We start from the raw sequence: 10101 nt of genomic DNA, 5'->3' as shown, positions 1-10101 counted from the left end.
TATTGCTGTTATTCGTAATGTGTGCCTTCATCTTTACTTTGAAAGCTGAACTCATTCATTTGGGGAGCGTTTAGGTGAGTGTTCAGCTCACCTCTCTGTGCCCAGCACAAAGGTGGCTGCTGCTGGCAGGGTCTCACTGGGCTGATCAGCAGCTGTACAAGGATCCCAAGGGAACGACAGTTTCTCTGTTAACTGCTCCTGTGATACTGGTCTTGTCCTCTGCTCTCTCCCATAGCAGCATGTTTGTCCACGGAAGTAACGTTTCTCCCCCTTCAGCTTGAGCCATGCAGTTTTCAGGATGAAAATCCAGATTCCGTGCTGAGTTTCTAGTCTCTTTTCCCTTTTCGTTATTTCTGAAGCTCTGCTGTTTGTAAGTTGGCAGGAGTTCATTGTGCAAAACTTGGGGTTTCTTTTTAATTTAGTTTTAAATCAGATCTGGATTTACTGCCAGAGTGTTAAATTATCTTTGATAGAGAGGATGGGCTTGCAAACTCTTTGGAGCATGGCTCTCACATGGTTATACTTGTACTGTACTGAGCCCGGTAGAGTCACTACCTCAAGTGGGGTCTTTGAGCAGTATTCTAAAGTCATAAACTTCTGAGACAGTTGCTCAGCAGCTTAGAACGCTGGATGCGGTCAAAGGCTTCACTCTCTGTTGTCCTTAGAAACCATATCTGACAAAAGGTAGTGTGGAAAAAAAATATTCAACTAAATGTCATCAATCATATTTTGTGTCCAGTCTACCAAAAAAACCCCAAATGCAAACCAAAAAAAAGCTGCCTGTGAAAGATCTGCGAATGAAGCTGGAGCTTTTCCTTTTCCCCTTGGTAAAGATTTTGTAGGATAAATTAACCTGCAGGAACCTCTGTGCAATTTACATGGCCTCAGGCATTGGGCGGGTGCAGCTACTGAACTAAATTCTCTTTTGTCACATGGGAAGGCGTGTAATCCAGCAAACTCTTCTGTATACATAGTTGTGGGTTTTTTTAAGTGCTAGGACAAATATGCCAAAAATAAGCAACTGATATGTCAGAAGGCACACAAGGAGTGCCTGCATACCTTAAGACATCTTGCTCCTTCCCTTCACTGTTTGGCTTGATGTTTGTCATACCCCATCCACAGCATCACTGAAATGATCAGTGGGATGTGTGCAACTTCTGGCAGGTCTTCTCTCAAGCTTTTGTTTGTAGAGCTTCCTTCTGATGGACCTGGTCATGGTAGAAGATTGAAATAGAGCAGTTTGTGAGGGGGTGGTTGTTGAAAGAGTAGATTCCTGTATTTCCAAAGGAAAGAAACTTGTTCTGTAGCTGAGCTTTTCATCTTGGATACCATAACTTGACCTTTGTCCTCTGCGTTGCTTGAAGGTGACGTGGGTGACCCAATATGAGGATTGCTTCACATAACTTGCTTTATAAATTAAGACAGTGATGTAAAGTGGTATCCAGTGTTTACTAGAACTTGATAGAGGTTATGAAGCATAGGACTGATGTTATCAGTGTGGCCTCAAGCATGAAAAGAAGGTGAGTAGATACACTCCCTACTAACCATAGCTTATACATTATAAAGTTGTATTAATATTCAGATATAGTGGATTCCAGTGACCTACACTGAAGGTTGACTACATATTGGGTGATTTATGACCAACTTTTCATCTAGTAGGAAAGTTTCCTAAGAAGCAGGAGATAAAAGACGACCATTGGAAAACTGAATGATTATTCAAGTTGGGAGCAGGGGGGAGAAGGGCAATCCAACAAGGCCCTCTATTTTTATCATGACAAACAGGTCTAGTAGACTTTTCACAAAAGGTAGAGACAGAAATCTTGGCCAGCTCTTCAAGGCAGTTGTCTCTTTCAGTGATAACTTGCTTATATGTTGCTTTTGTTTTAATTGAGCTGTCTGTTTTACAGTTTGGAAGCCACAAATGATGGTCTTTGAGGAACAGGAAATATGTCAAATCTTAGTTTTCAATTGATGCTGAGAAGAATGAGTGAAGCCACCCTAATGCTGGACCATCTGCTTTTCCTCTGTAGTGTTAATGTTTTCTTTTTCCAATGGGACTTATTAAAAAAACAAAACAAACCCAACAACCTAGAATTATAAAGGTTTGTCTGTGACTTCACAGTTAAGAAGATATACATATATCATTGGTAGGTATTCTTCAAAAGTATATATATTTGGTACTTGGACTACGTAATTGTTGTAGGCCCCACACTGAACTATTCTATTCTATTTAGCAACTTTTGAATAAGTCATTCAACTAAGCATGTATTTTGAATTCTGAAATGTGTATTCAAAGGTAATGTTTGCAAGTTTATATTTGCTATTGTAAAAAAAATAACCCAAAAAACCAAACCAAAACAAAAAAAACCCAAAACCACAAAACTCAAAAATCAAATAACACCACACACACAAAAACCCACCCAAAAATGGAACAAAACAAAACCCACAGGCTACCTTTAAAAGAAACTTAAGCACTTAAATAGAATGGAAAGGAGTTTTGTTATTTATCAGTAGGATTTCGATATTTTAAAGGGGAAATGATGCCTTGAAATGTCTAAATAAATATGTAGGCATACATGTTTCAATTCTACATGGTTTTAAATTGTCTTTTTTTATCTAGTGAAATAAACATGCATATCAACTGCCTGATAGTTGGGGTTTTTCCTTCACAAAACATTTTAACATTTGGGAAATTCTGAATTAGTTTAGAAGCCACCCTTTCCTATTTGTTTCTCATAAACTTTGAAAATCAATACATGCAGGTCACGAAGAGGGACTGGAAAGCAATGATGCCGAGTAGGACAGAAATATCTAAACTGGCCTTTTTTTCCCTGTGTTTTGCTGCAGGTGGCAGCAAAGCCAAGAAACGTTATGCAAGCAGGGCGACATCGAGTATCAGTATCCTTCACTCCTTCCTACTACTGCTGAACTGGCATTAAACGCTAGGTCAGCAACATTCCTCTTATCTTTGCAACAAAATAACTTCAGGATTGTGAAAAATCTAACATTCCAATAAAAGAGCTTCCAACATGATTGACATATTTAAAAAGCTGCTGTGGGACAGAAGAATGGGTCGTCTTTTGTATATTTGCCAAACTTTAAGTGGATTTTATCAAATGTCTTGCTGGTAATGGAAATATCATTTTTTTTTTCTTTCCAGTTTCATGTGATTAAAACACATTAGAACATTAAAACACATTAGATTAAAACACAGTGTTGCTATTTTTAAAGTTGCAAGGTGAGATTTTGCAAAGATATTTCAGTACACACCTCTGTATGTCAGCAGGGTACTCCACGGAATCTCTGGCAAGACTGGAATCTTAAGTAAAGGAGTTGCATATGTTTTAAATTAAAAAGTCTTTAGCAGTCTTAGCCCCTCTGAACCCACTGAAGCAGTATGGTAGCAGTAAGTACAAAGGATCTGCCTAAATTATTCAAACAATGAAACAGTGCGAACTGCTCTTATCCATTGTGGCTGAATTTATCTTAACAGAAATTGTTAGCTGGGAGGTTAACTCAGGAAGATCATAGGAGAGCTCCAGGAATCTGGAGCTTTACAAGGTCAACAGTATTGTGGAACTGGGCCTGACAAGAAGGAACCTAAGCTGCCTGCATTTGTTTGACCAACTGCAGCGTCAAAAGTGAGGCGGCTTTCTGCTGAGAGCACGTCTATTACGGTATTGATTTAGCCAGCAGCTGCAGGAAAAGAGGACTGAGAATTTCAAATTTAACAGGAGGTTTGCTTGAGGAGAGAAACGAATGATACAAACTGATCGCTGTTGGAGGGATTATGGCTTGTGTTAGCTCAGTGGAGTAATCACAACGAAAGTGAGAAGCTAGATTATTTGTGTCTGTCGGTATACAGCGATAGTCTTCAGAGGTTTATCAATACTAAGAAAATAGATGGTAAAGTAATAAGTAATACCCTTACCATATTTTATCATTGTGTTATTAACCAAGTGCTCTAATGATAGAACAAAAACCTGTTTTTCTAGGCGTTGTGTAAAAGTTGCCAGAACTTTCCTAAAAATACAGTCACAGCCTGTTTAGGTATAGGAACAGAGGTGAATGGAAGAAGTCAACGAGGTGCTGTTGAGCCGTGCTACAGTCTTACCTGAGAATTAGCTTTTAAAAAGGTTTTTTGTGCAGGCTTGATGGAAAGTGAGGGAGCTTCTCAGCAGAAATAATGACATTTATTTTTCAGATATTTATGAAGCAGGGAATTACAAAAGTACCCAACCAGAAAGGTGACAGGGTGGTAATGAAGATTGGTGTCTCAAGCCAACTAGAGATAGCAGAGCTGGTAGTAGGCTGAGATAAGCGAGCTTGGGTAGAACACAAACAGCTGTCGTGAGGTCAAGGTGCTTATATTTGATGTCATAAAGGGGGAAGAAAGAAGAGGAGAAGGAGGAAAAAGATGGGATGCAAAAACATGCAAAGGTGATCCTTGTGATGTTCTGAACAGGCATTACAACGTGGTGTCAAGGCAGGAGAGGGAGTTACAGGAGTTCAGTCTTAATAAATGAACTTGAATGTGCAGATTCTTGGGCATATAATAGGAAAACACAGACAACGTCTGTCTTGCTGGAGGAGACAGCAGGAGTCACAATATCCTGGTCACATAATCTGCCACAGAAGTGGGTAGGAACAACATTTATAAAACTATGCTTGATTTAATTTGATCAAAGTCCATTTGGAAAGAAATACTGAGTGGCCTCAGGCCTTACTTATCAATAAATGCTTCCTGAGAGCATCCTAAAAATGGTGATTGTTTGCTCTGGTTTTGGCTGGGACAGAGTTAATTTGCTTGCTGGTAGCTGGTGCAGCGCTGTGGTTTGGATTTAGTATGAGAGCAGTGTTGATAACACGCTGATGGTTTAGTTGTTGCTAAGTGGGGCTTACTCAAAACCAAAGACTTTTCACGTTGCCTGGGCTCAGCCAGCGAGCACAAGAAGTCAGGAGGGGACACAGCTGGGACAGCTGACCCGAACTGGCCAAAGGGATATTCCCACCATGGAACGTCATGCTCAGTGTATAAACTGGGGGAGTGGCCAGGGTCCAGCTCATCGCTGCTCAGGGGCTGCCTGGGCAGATGGTGAGCAACTGTATTGTGCATCACTTGTGTTTTTTTCCCTTGTGATTTATTCCTCTCTCTCCCCCTCTTCATTGCAAAATAACTGTTATTATCTTTATTTCAATTATTAAACTGTTTTTATCTCAACCCATGGGTTTTACTTTTCCCTGATTCTTCTCCCCATCCCAGTGGGGGATGGGCATGGAGGGGGCAAGAGTGAGCGAGCAGCTGTGTGGTACTGAGTTGCTGGCTGGGGTTAAGCCATGACAACCCTTCATTAATAGGATTAAGTAGTGAACAGAAAAGTTTTAATATATTGAATACTTTATGTAAAAGCAGGAGTTCCGATACAGAAGGGGGACTTCCAGCCTTAGAAACATTGCATATAATTAAAGTAGTATATTGAAAGTTGTATGAATATGACTCCAAAGAAGGATTAATTTTTATGCTTCTCCTTGCTGCCTAGTAGTCCTTTATCTCGCTATTTATTTTACTACGTACTATAGAAACCCCTGACAATACATCATTATTTAATATTTTCTCTTATTTAGAAGCATATCTGCAGGTATATTGATCCTCTGAAAGTATATTAAAAAAATATTCCCCATATACAGATACGCACGCATGTACTCTCTCCCACATACTGAGCCTATTCTTTTTTTCCTGGAATTACTTTTATGTGCTGCAGCACTGAATTCCTTCGCAGATGGACCATTCTTGTTCTTCTAGTATCTGAGAATAATTATCATAGCAATTAGATAAAGAGATTGGGTTCCATTGCACATGGGATACTGTGTGATTCAGATTGATCAAGTAAGAACTGACATGATTTTGGTCTGAGACTTGGGTTTTGGGGGCTTTTTTTGCATAATTATGTTTTCAAATATTCAAGAAACTTCTGCCAAACCATTCTTATTGTTTAATGCTCTCAGAACATATGCTTGTAGTCCCCAGTGCTTTCCAAAAAAACTCCAACATTGTCATTTTGTCTTAAGCCCAGGCTGTTCATTTTGACAAATGTCTAGGAAATTTTAGAGGTATTTTAAACATTGTTGTAGTGCCAGTTATTTCAACTTAGTCCAATTTAACTTGTCACTTTTTGTTCATATAAAACTTCCAATTGCTTTCATACAGCTTTGAATTAAGGCAGAAAGGGGAATATTTTCAATTATTATCCTACAAATTACTGTATTTTAAAACTCTGCATTTAATGCATGGCTTTTTATTATTTTGATTAGAATTCTACATATGTTGATCTGGGAGGACTCATTTTTCCTTCCAAAAAATTTTTTTTTGACTGTTCTGCAGTGCGAGGTAGAGCTGCTGTTCTACACAAATGTGATTTGGATTGAAAATACAATGCTTACGAATGTTTAAAAATAAAAACTTAATGTGAAAAAAAATACTATTTCCCATTTCTAATTTTACTGTATATCACTTGACTTTTTACTTGAGATGATACATTTTTCTAGGAATAAGCTGCACACTTTCAGGGATCTGAATTTGATTTGTCAGCTGCTTCTATCTGCATCTTCCAAAAGCATCTTGTTATTGGTTGAATTTCAATCTCAGTATGACAGTTGTTCCTGGAATGCTCTATTCTGTGGTAGAGTTTCCTTTTTTGACCTACGGCATTAATTTTTCATCTTGCCTCTGTACAGCAGTGATCTGTGCTGCAGTGAAATTTCTTCGGTATATTCTTGAGGCTGGATAACCCTGCTGTGATGGGGTTTGGGTGTGTAGTCTACATCCCGCTGAAATGAAATTAAGCCTTTGCTCTCACATCACTGGTGATGATACTGGGATCTAAAAAGGCATGCATGAAGTCCTTTATAACAGAGGATTTTGTATATGCTGTCCTTCGTTTTTCTCAGGACAATCTGTAATGCCTGAAACTTAATCCCATGAGGGAACATTGGTGAACCACATAAGAGAGTTTGTACAGCATTACTTACGCAGAGTCTAGCTGTAAATGGTGCCATTGAATACAGACTCTCCTAGTCACCAGCATTTATTTTACAAAAGGAAATCATAAATCTTGGGAAAAATGCAAAGGAAACACTGTGTTTTTTAAAAATCAGTGTGTGAAGACATCAATGGCTGATATCATGCTAAGCTATAGAGGGAAGAGCTATCTGTTTTAGCATTTTCTACCATTACTGATCATCTGGAATCTCGACACCTTCCATTTTTAAGTTGTTACAAAGAGAAATTCCTGATGATCTTCATGGGAATTGAATAAGCCTGCTTAATTCAGAAAGCTTTGATTTTATGTGTGATCTTCACCAGAATTACTTAGTGCCAGGCAACTGTGAAGGGGAGATCAGATCACACAGAGTCTTCCCTTGGTTTTATGATAATAGTTATTAAATTGCAGCCTTTGGTCCTCCTGAGCTTTACCTAAACTAGTGCTATTATTAACACCAACCCAAAGGACTCTGAGCATAAATATTGGCACCAAGCTACTGGCACCTCCTCTGCTTTTTCCACTGGCTATCAAAGTTAATCCAGTGCATCATCCAAGAGAAGTATTTTTCAGTATCCCCAAAGGAAAGCACAGCTGCTGCTCCACTTCGTGTTTTGTCAGCACAGCCTGAAAAAGGCTAACTGAGTCTGCCAGAATTTTGCTTTGGTTTGTGCAGCAGCAAACACATCTTCAGTCGCTTGCCCTGCTCTCAGGTCCAACGATGTAGTCCATAAGATGGCTATAAATATTCAAGCCCCTGAGGCAGCATCGAGGGCATTTTTCTTCTCGGGTCTCACCTTTCCGTTTTCCCACGCCCACCCTGTCGTTCTGTTTCTGTTCAATCACCTCTGTTTAGCCTGGCCAGGGCTCTGAAGCTAATCACAGCATCTCCCCATCGCACTCTCAGTGTGTAGGGGAGTAGGGCTGCCCATGGCTTGGTGTCCCAACAGCAGCTGGCCCAACCCCACGTGGAGCTGCCTCAGCTAGCGCTGGGCTCCTGTTCCTTGGCAGCACAGGCGACGGGAATGTTTCTGCTGGGGGGTTGTGGAGCGGTCACAGAGCTTTTGATTTGCTCGCTGAATAATCACAAGCTAGTGGCAGCATCCTGATCAGAGAGATGGCAAAGTAAGTCCGGCAGATCTGTGCTCTGTACTCATGCTAGCTGCAGGTCAGGGGTGTGCGGTGAATGAAGAGACGGGACATAGCTTGATGCGAGCAAGATGTCAATTTAATGTACAGAAGCACGAGTTTATATACACTTTCAGAAGCTGCGCGTTTTAAACAGATTGGTTCTTGAAGCTAAGCCTTGCATACTAGGCAATCCCTGATTGGTGGTTAACTACCATCAATTAACAGCAAGGTGTTACCTATCCTTGGCGCCATCTGTTCCTCATTCCCTTATCTTCTCTCAGCATGACTCACCCTGTTGGTTGTTATCTATTCACATTCCTTGTCCTCCCAGGGTTTGTGGCCTACAAGCTCGAGCACGTTCCTTTCAGCTAACATGGTCCTGATTTCCAGGCCCCCTCCTGCAGGGGTGGATCCAAATTCTACTTTGGTCACAGCTCATCGGAGGCTGCTGGCATGTCTCAGAGAGACTGTGGTTCTTTCAAATGATCTGTCCATTCTCCACTTCTAAGCAATGAAGGAGGCGAGGCTGCTCCCTCTTGCATGACCTCATGAGTGAGATTGCAATGACCTCTAGCTATGTATTTAGGCACCTTCCTTCTATTTTGGTTCTTATGTTATTAATCAAAGTGTTTGGTGAGCAGCTAGTGAACTCCGGTGATGAAAAATCCTCACTTCTATGCAAGTAAAATAAGAGTAGGATTCATCATGGATTTATCACCATACTACCTCAAATGGTTGGATGGGTAAGCTTTCCTAACCGTGAATCTGCAGTATATAAAGAAACGTTTGGAGTTTGTAGAAAACTATAAAATTATTTGCCTTACCTTAACATGTTAACATGCTGTCCTCTTGTAAACAAGAACTTGAGATCCAAAACCAAACAGAAAATCAAAGCAGTAAAATCCTTAAGTGAGTGTTGTGAACTAAATTATTTAAAGGACCCTCAGTGTCCCCAAAAAAACTGTACATTCAGATCTTGACTGAAGATGGATGTTTGCTCTCAAAAGGCTTCACATCATAAAGTCCCTTTAACACTTGGAAGCATCAAGTGACATGTTCTGGAGAACATCTATTATGCATACCTAAACCACTGCAGAAACACTGAGATTACCTTTACCAAAGGTTATCTTTATGTACCTGGTCTGAAGCGAAGAAGGGAGGTTATATGCTAGATGTAGCCAACCCCAAGCCTAAGAATATTATATGAGGAAAAACATCTTTACCCTGAGGGTGACAGACCCTGGCACAGGCTGCCCAGGGAGGCTGTGGGGTCTCCTCTGGAGACATTCAGAACCCACCTGGATGCGACGCTGTGCAACCTGCTCCAGGTGCCCCTGCCTTGGCAGGGCTTGGGCTGGATGGTGCCTGGAGGTCCCTTCCCATCCCAAACATCCTGGGATTCTGTGAATATTTGAGCGTTGCCCTTCTGAAGTATTTTACAGGAGAAATCACCTGGAAGTGATTAGGGGATCACCAGGAACCGTGAACAGGGAGGAAAGGAAGGGGACTCCAGGGCATAGACCTCACTGTCAGAAGGGTGATGTGACTCGTTCTCACAGGACTCCAGGGAAAAGGTTGCATGTTTGGAGGCACGCTATTTCCATGTCTCCCATGTGATAATCTGACTTGGAACTGACCCCAGTATAGAATAAGATGTTCGGGGTTTCTTCAGGTTTGTTTTTGGTTTGTTTTTGTTTTTGGTTTTTTTTTTTTCCAAAACAACGAAATATCTGACGAGTGGAGCTTTGTTCAAAGTACCAACTGGAATGGTATTAATACTTCAAGCTGAGCACAAAATCTATAACTAATTTGAACCTTAATTTGAGTAACACTTTTGAGAAATAGTCCTCTAGATAGGCATTAATTGAAGCATTCTGTAGAACATCCTGACCAGTGCACAATTTGACATACAAAAAGCAATATGGTGAAA

General features: G+C 40.5%; 1 protein-coding gene across 5 annotated transcripts in view; it reads left to right on the top strand.

Annotated features, from left to right (window-relative positions):
* Window positions 1-10101, top strand: part of EPHA6 (EPH receptor A6) — a 564169-nt gene that overhangs the window by 190410 nt on the left and 363658 nt on the right. The window lies entirely within an intron of this gene.

Source organism: Falco punctatus, assembly GCF_963210335.1.
Source record: "Falco punctatus genome assembly, chromosome: 2".
In the NCBI taxonomy this organism is placed as follows: domain Eukaryota; kingdom Metazoa; phylum Chordata; class Aves; order Falconiformes; family Falconidae; genus Falco; species Falco punctatus.
The sequence above is the reverse complement of the archived record's forward strand: the minus strand, read 5'-3'. Positions and strand labels throughout refer to the sequence as shown.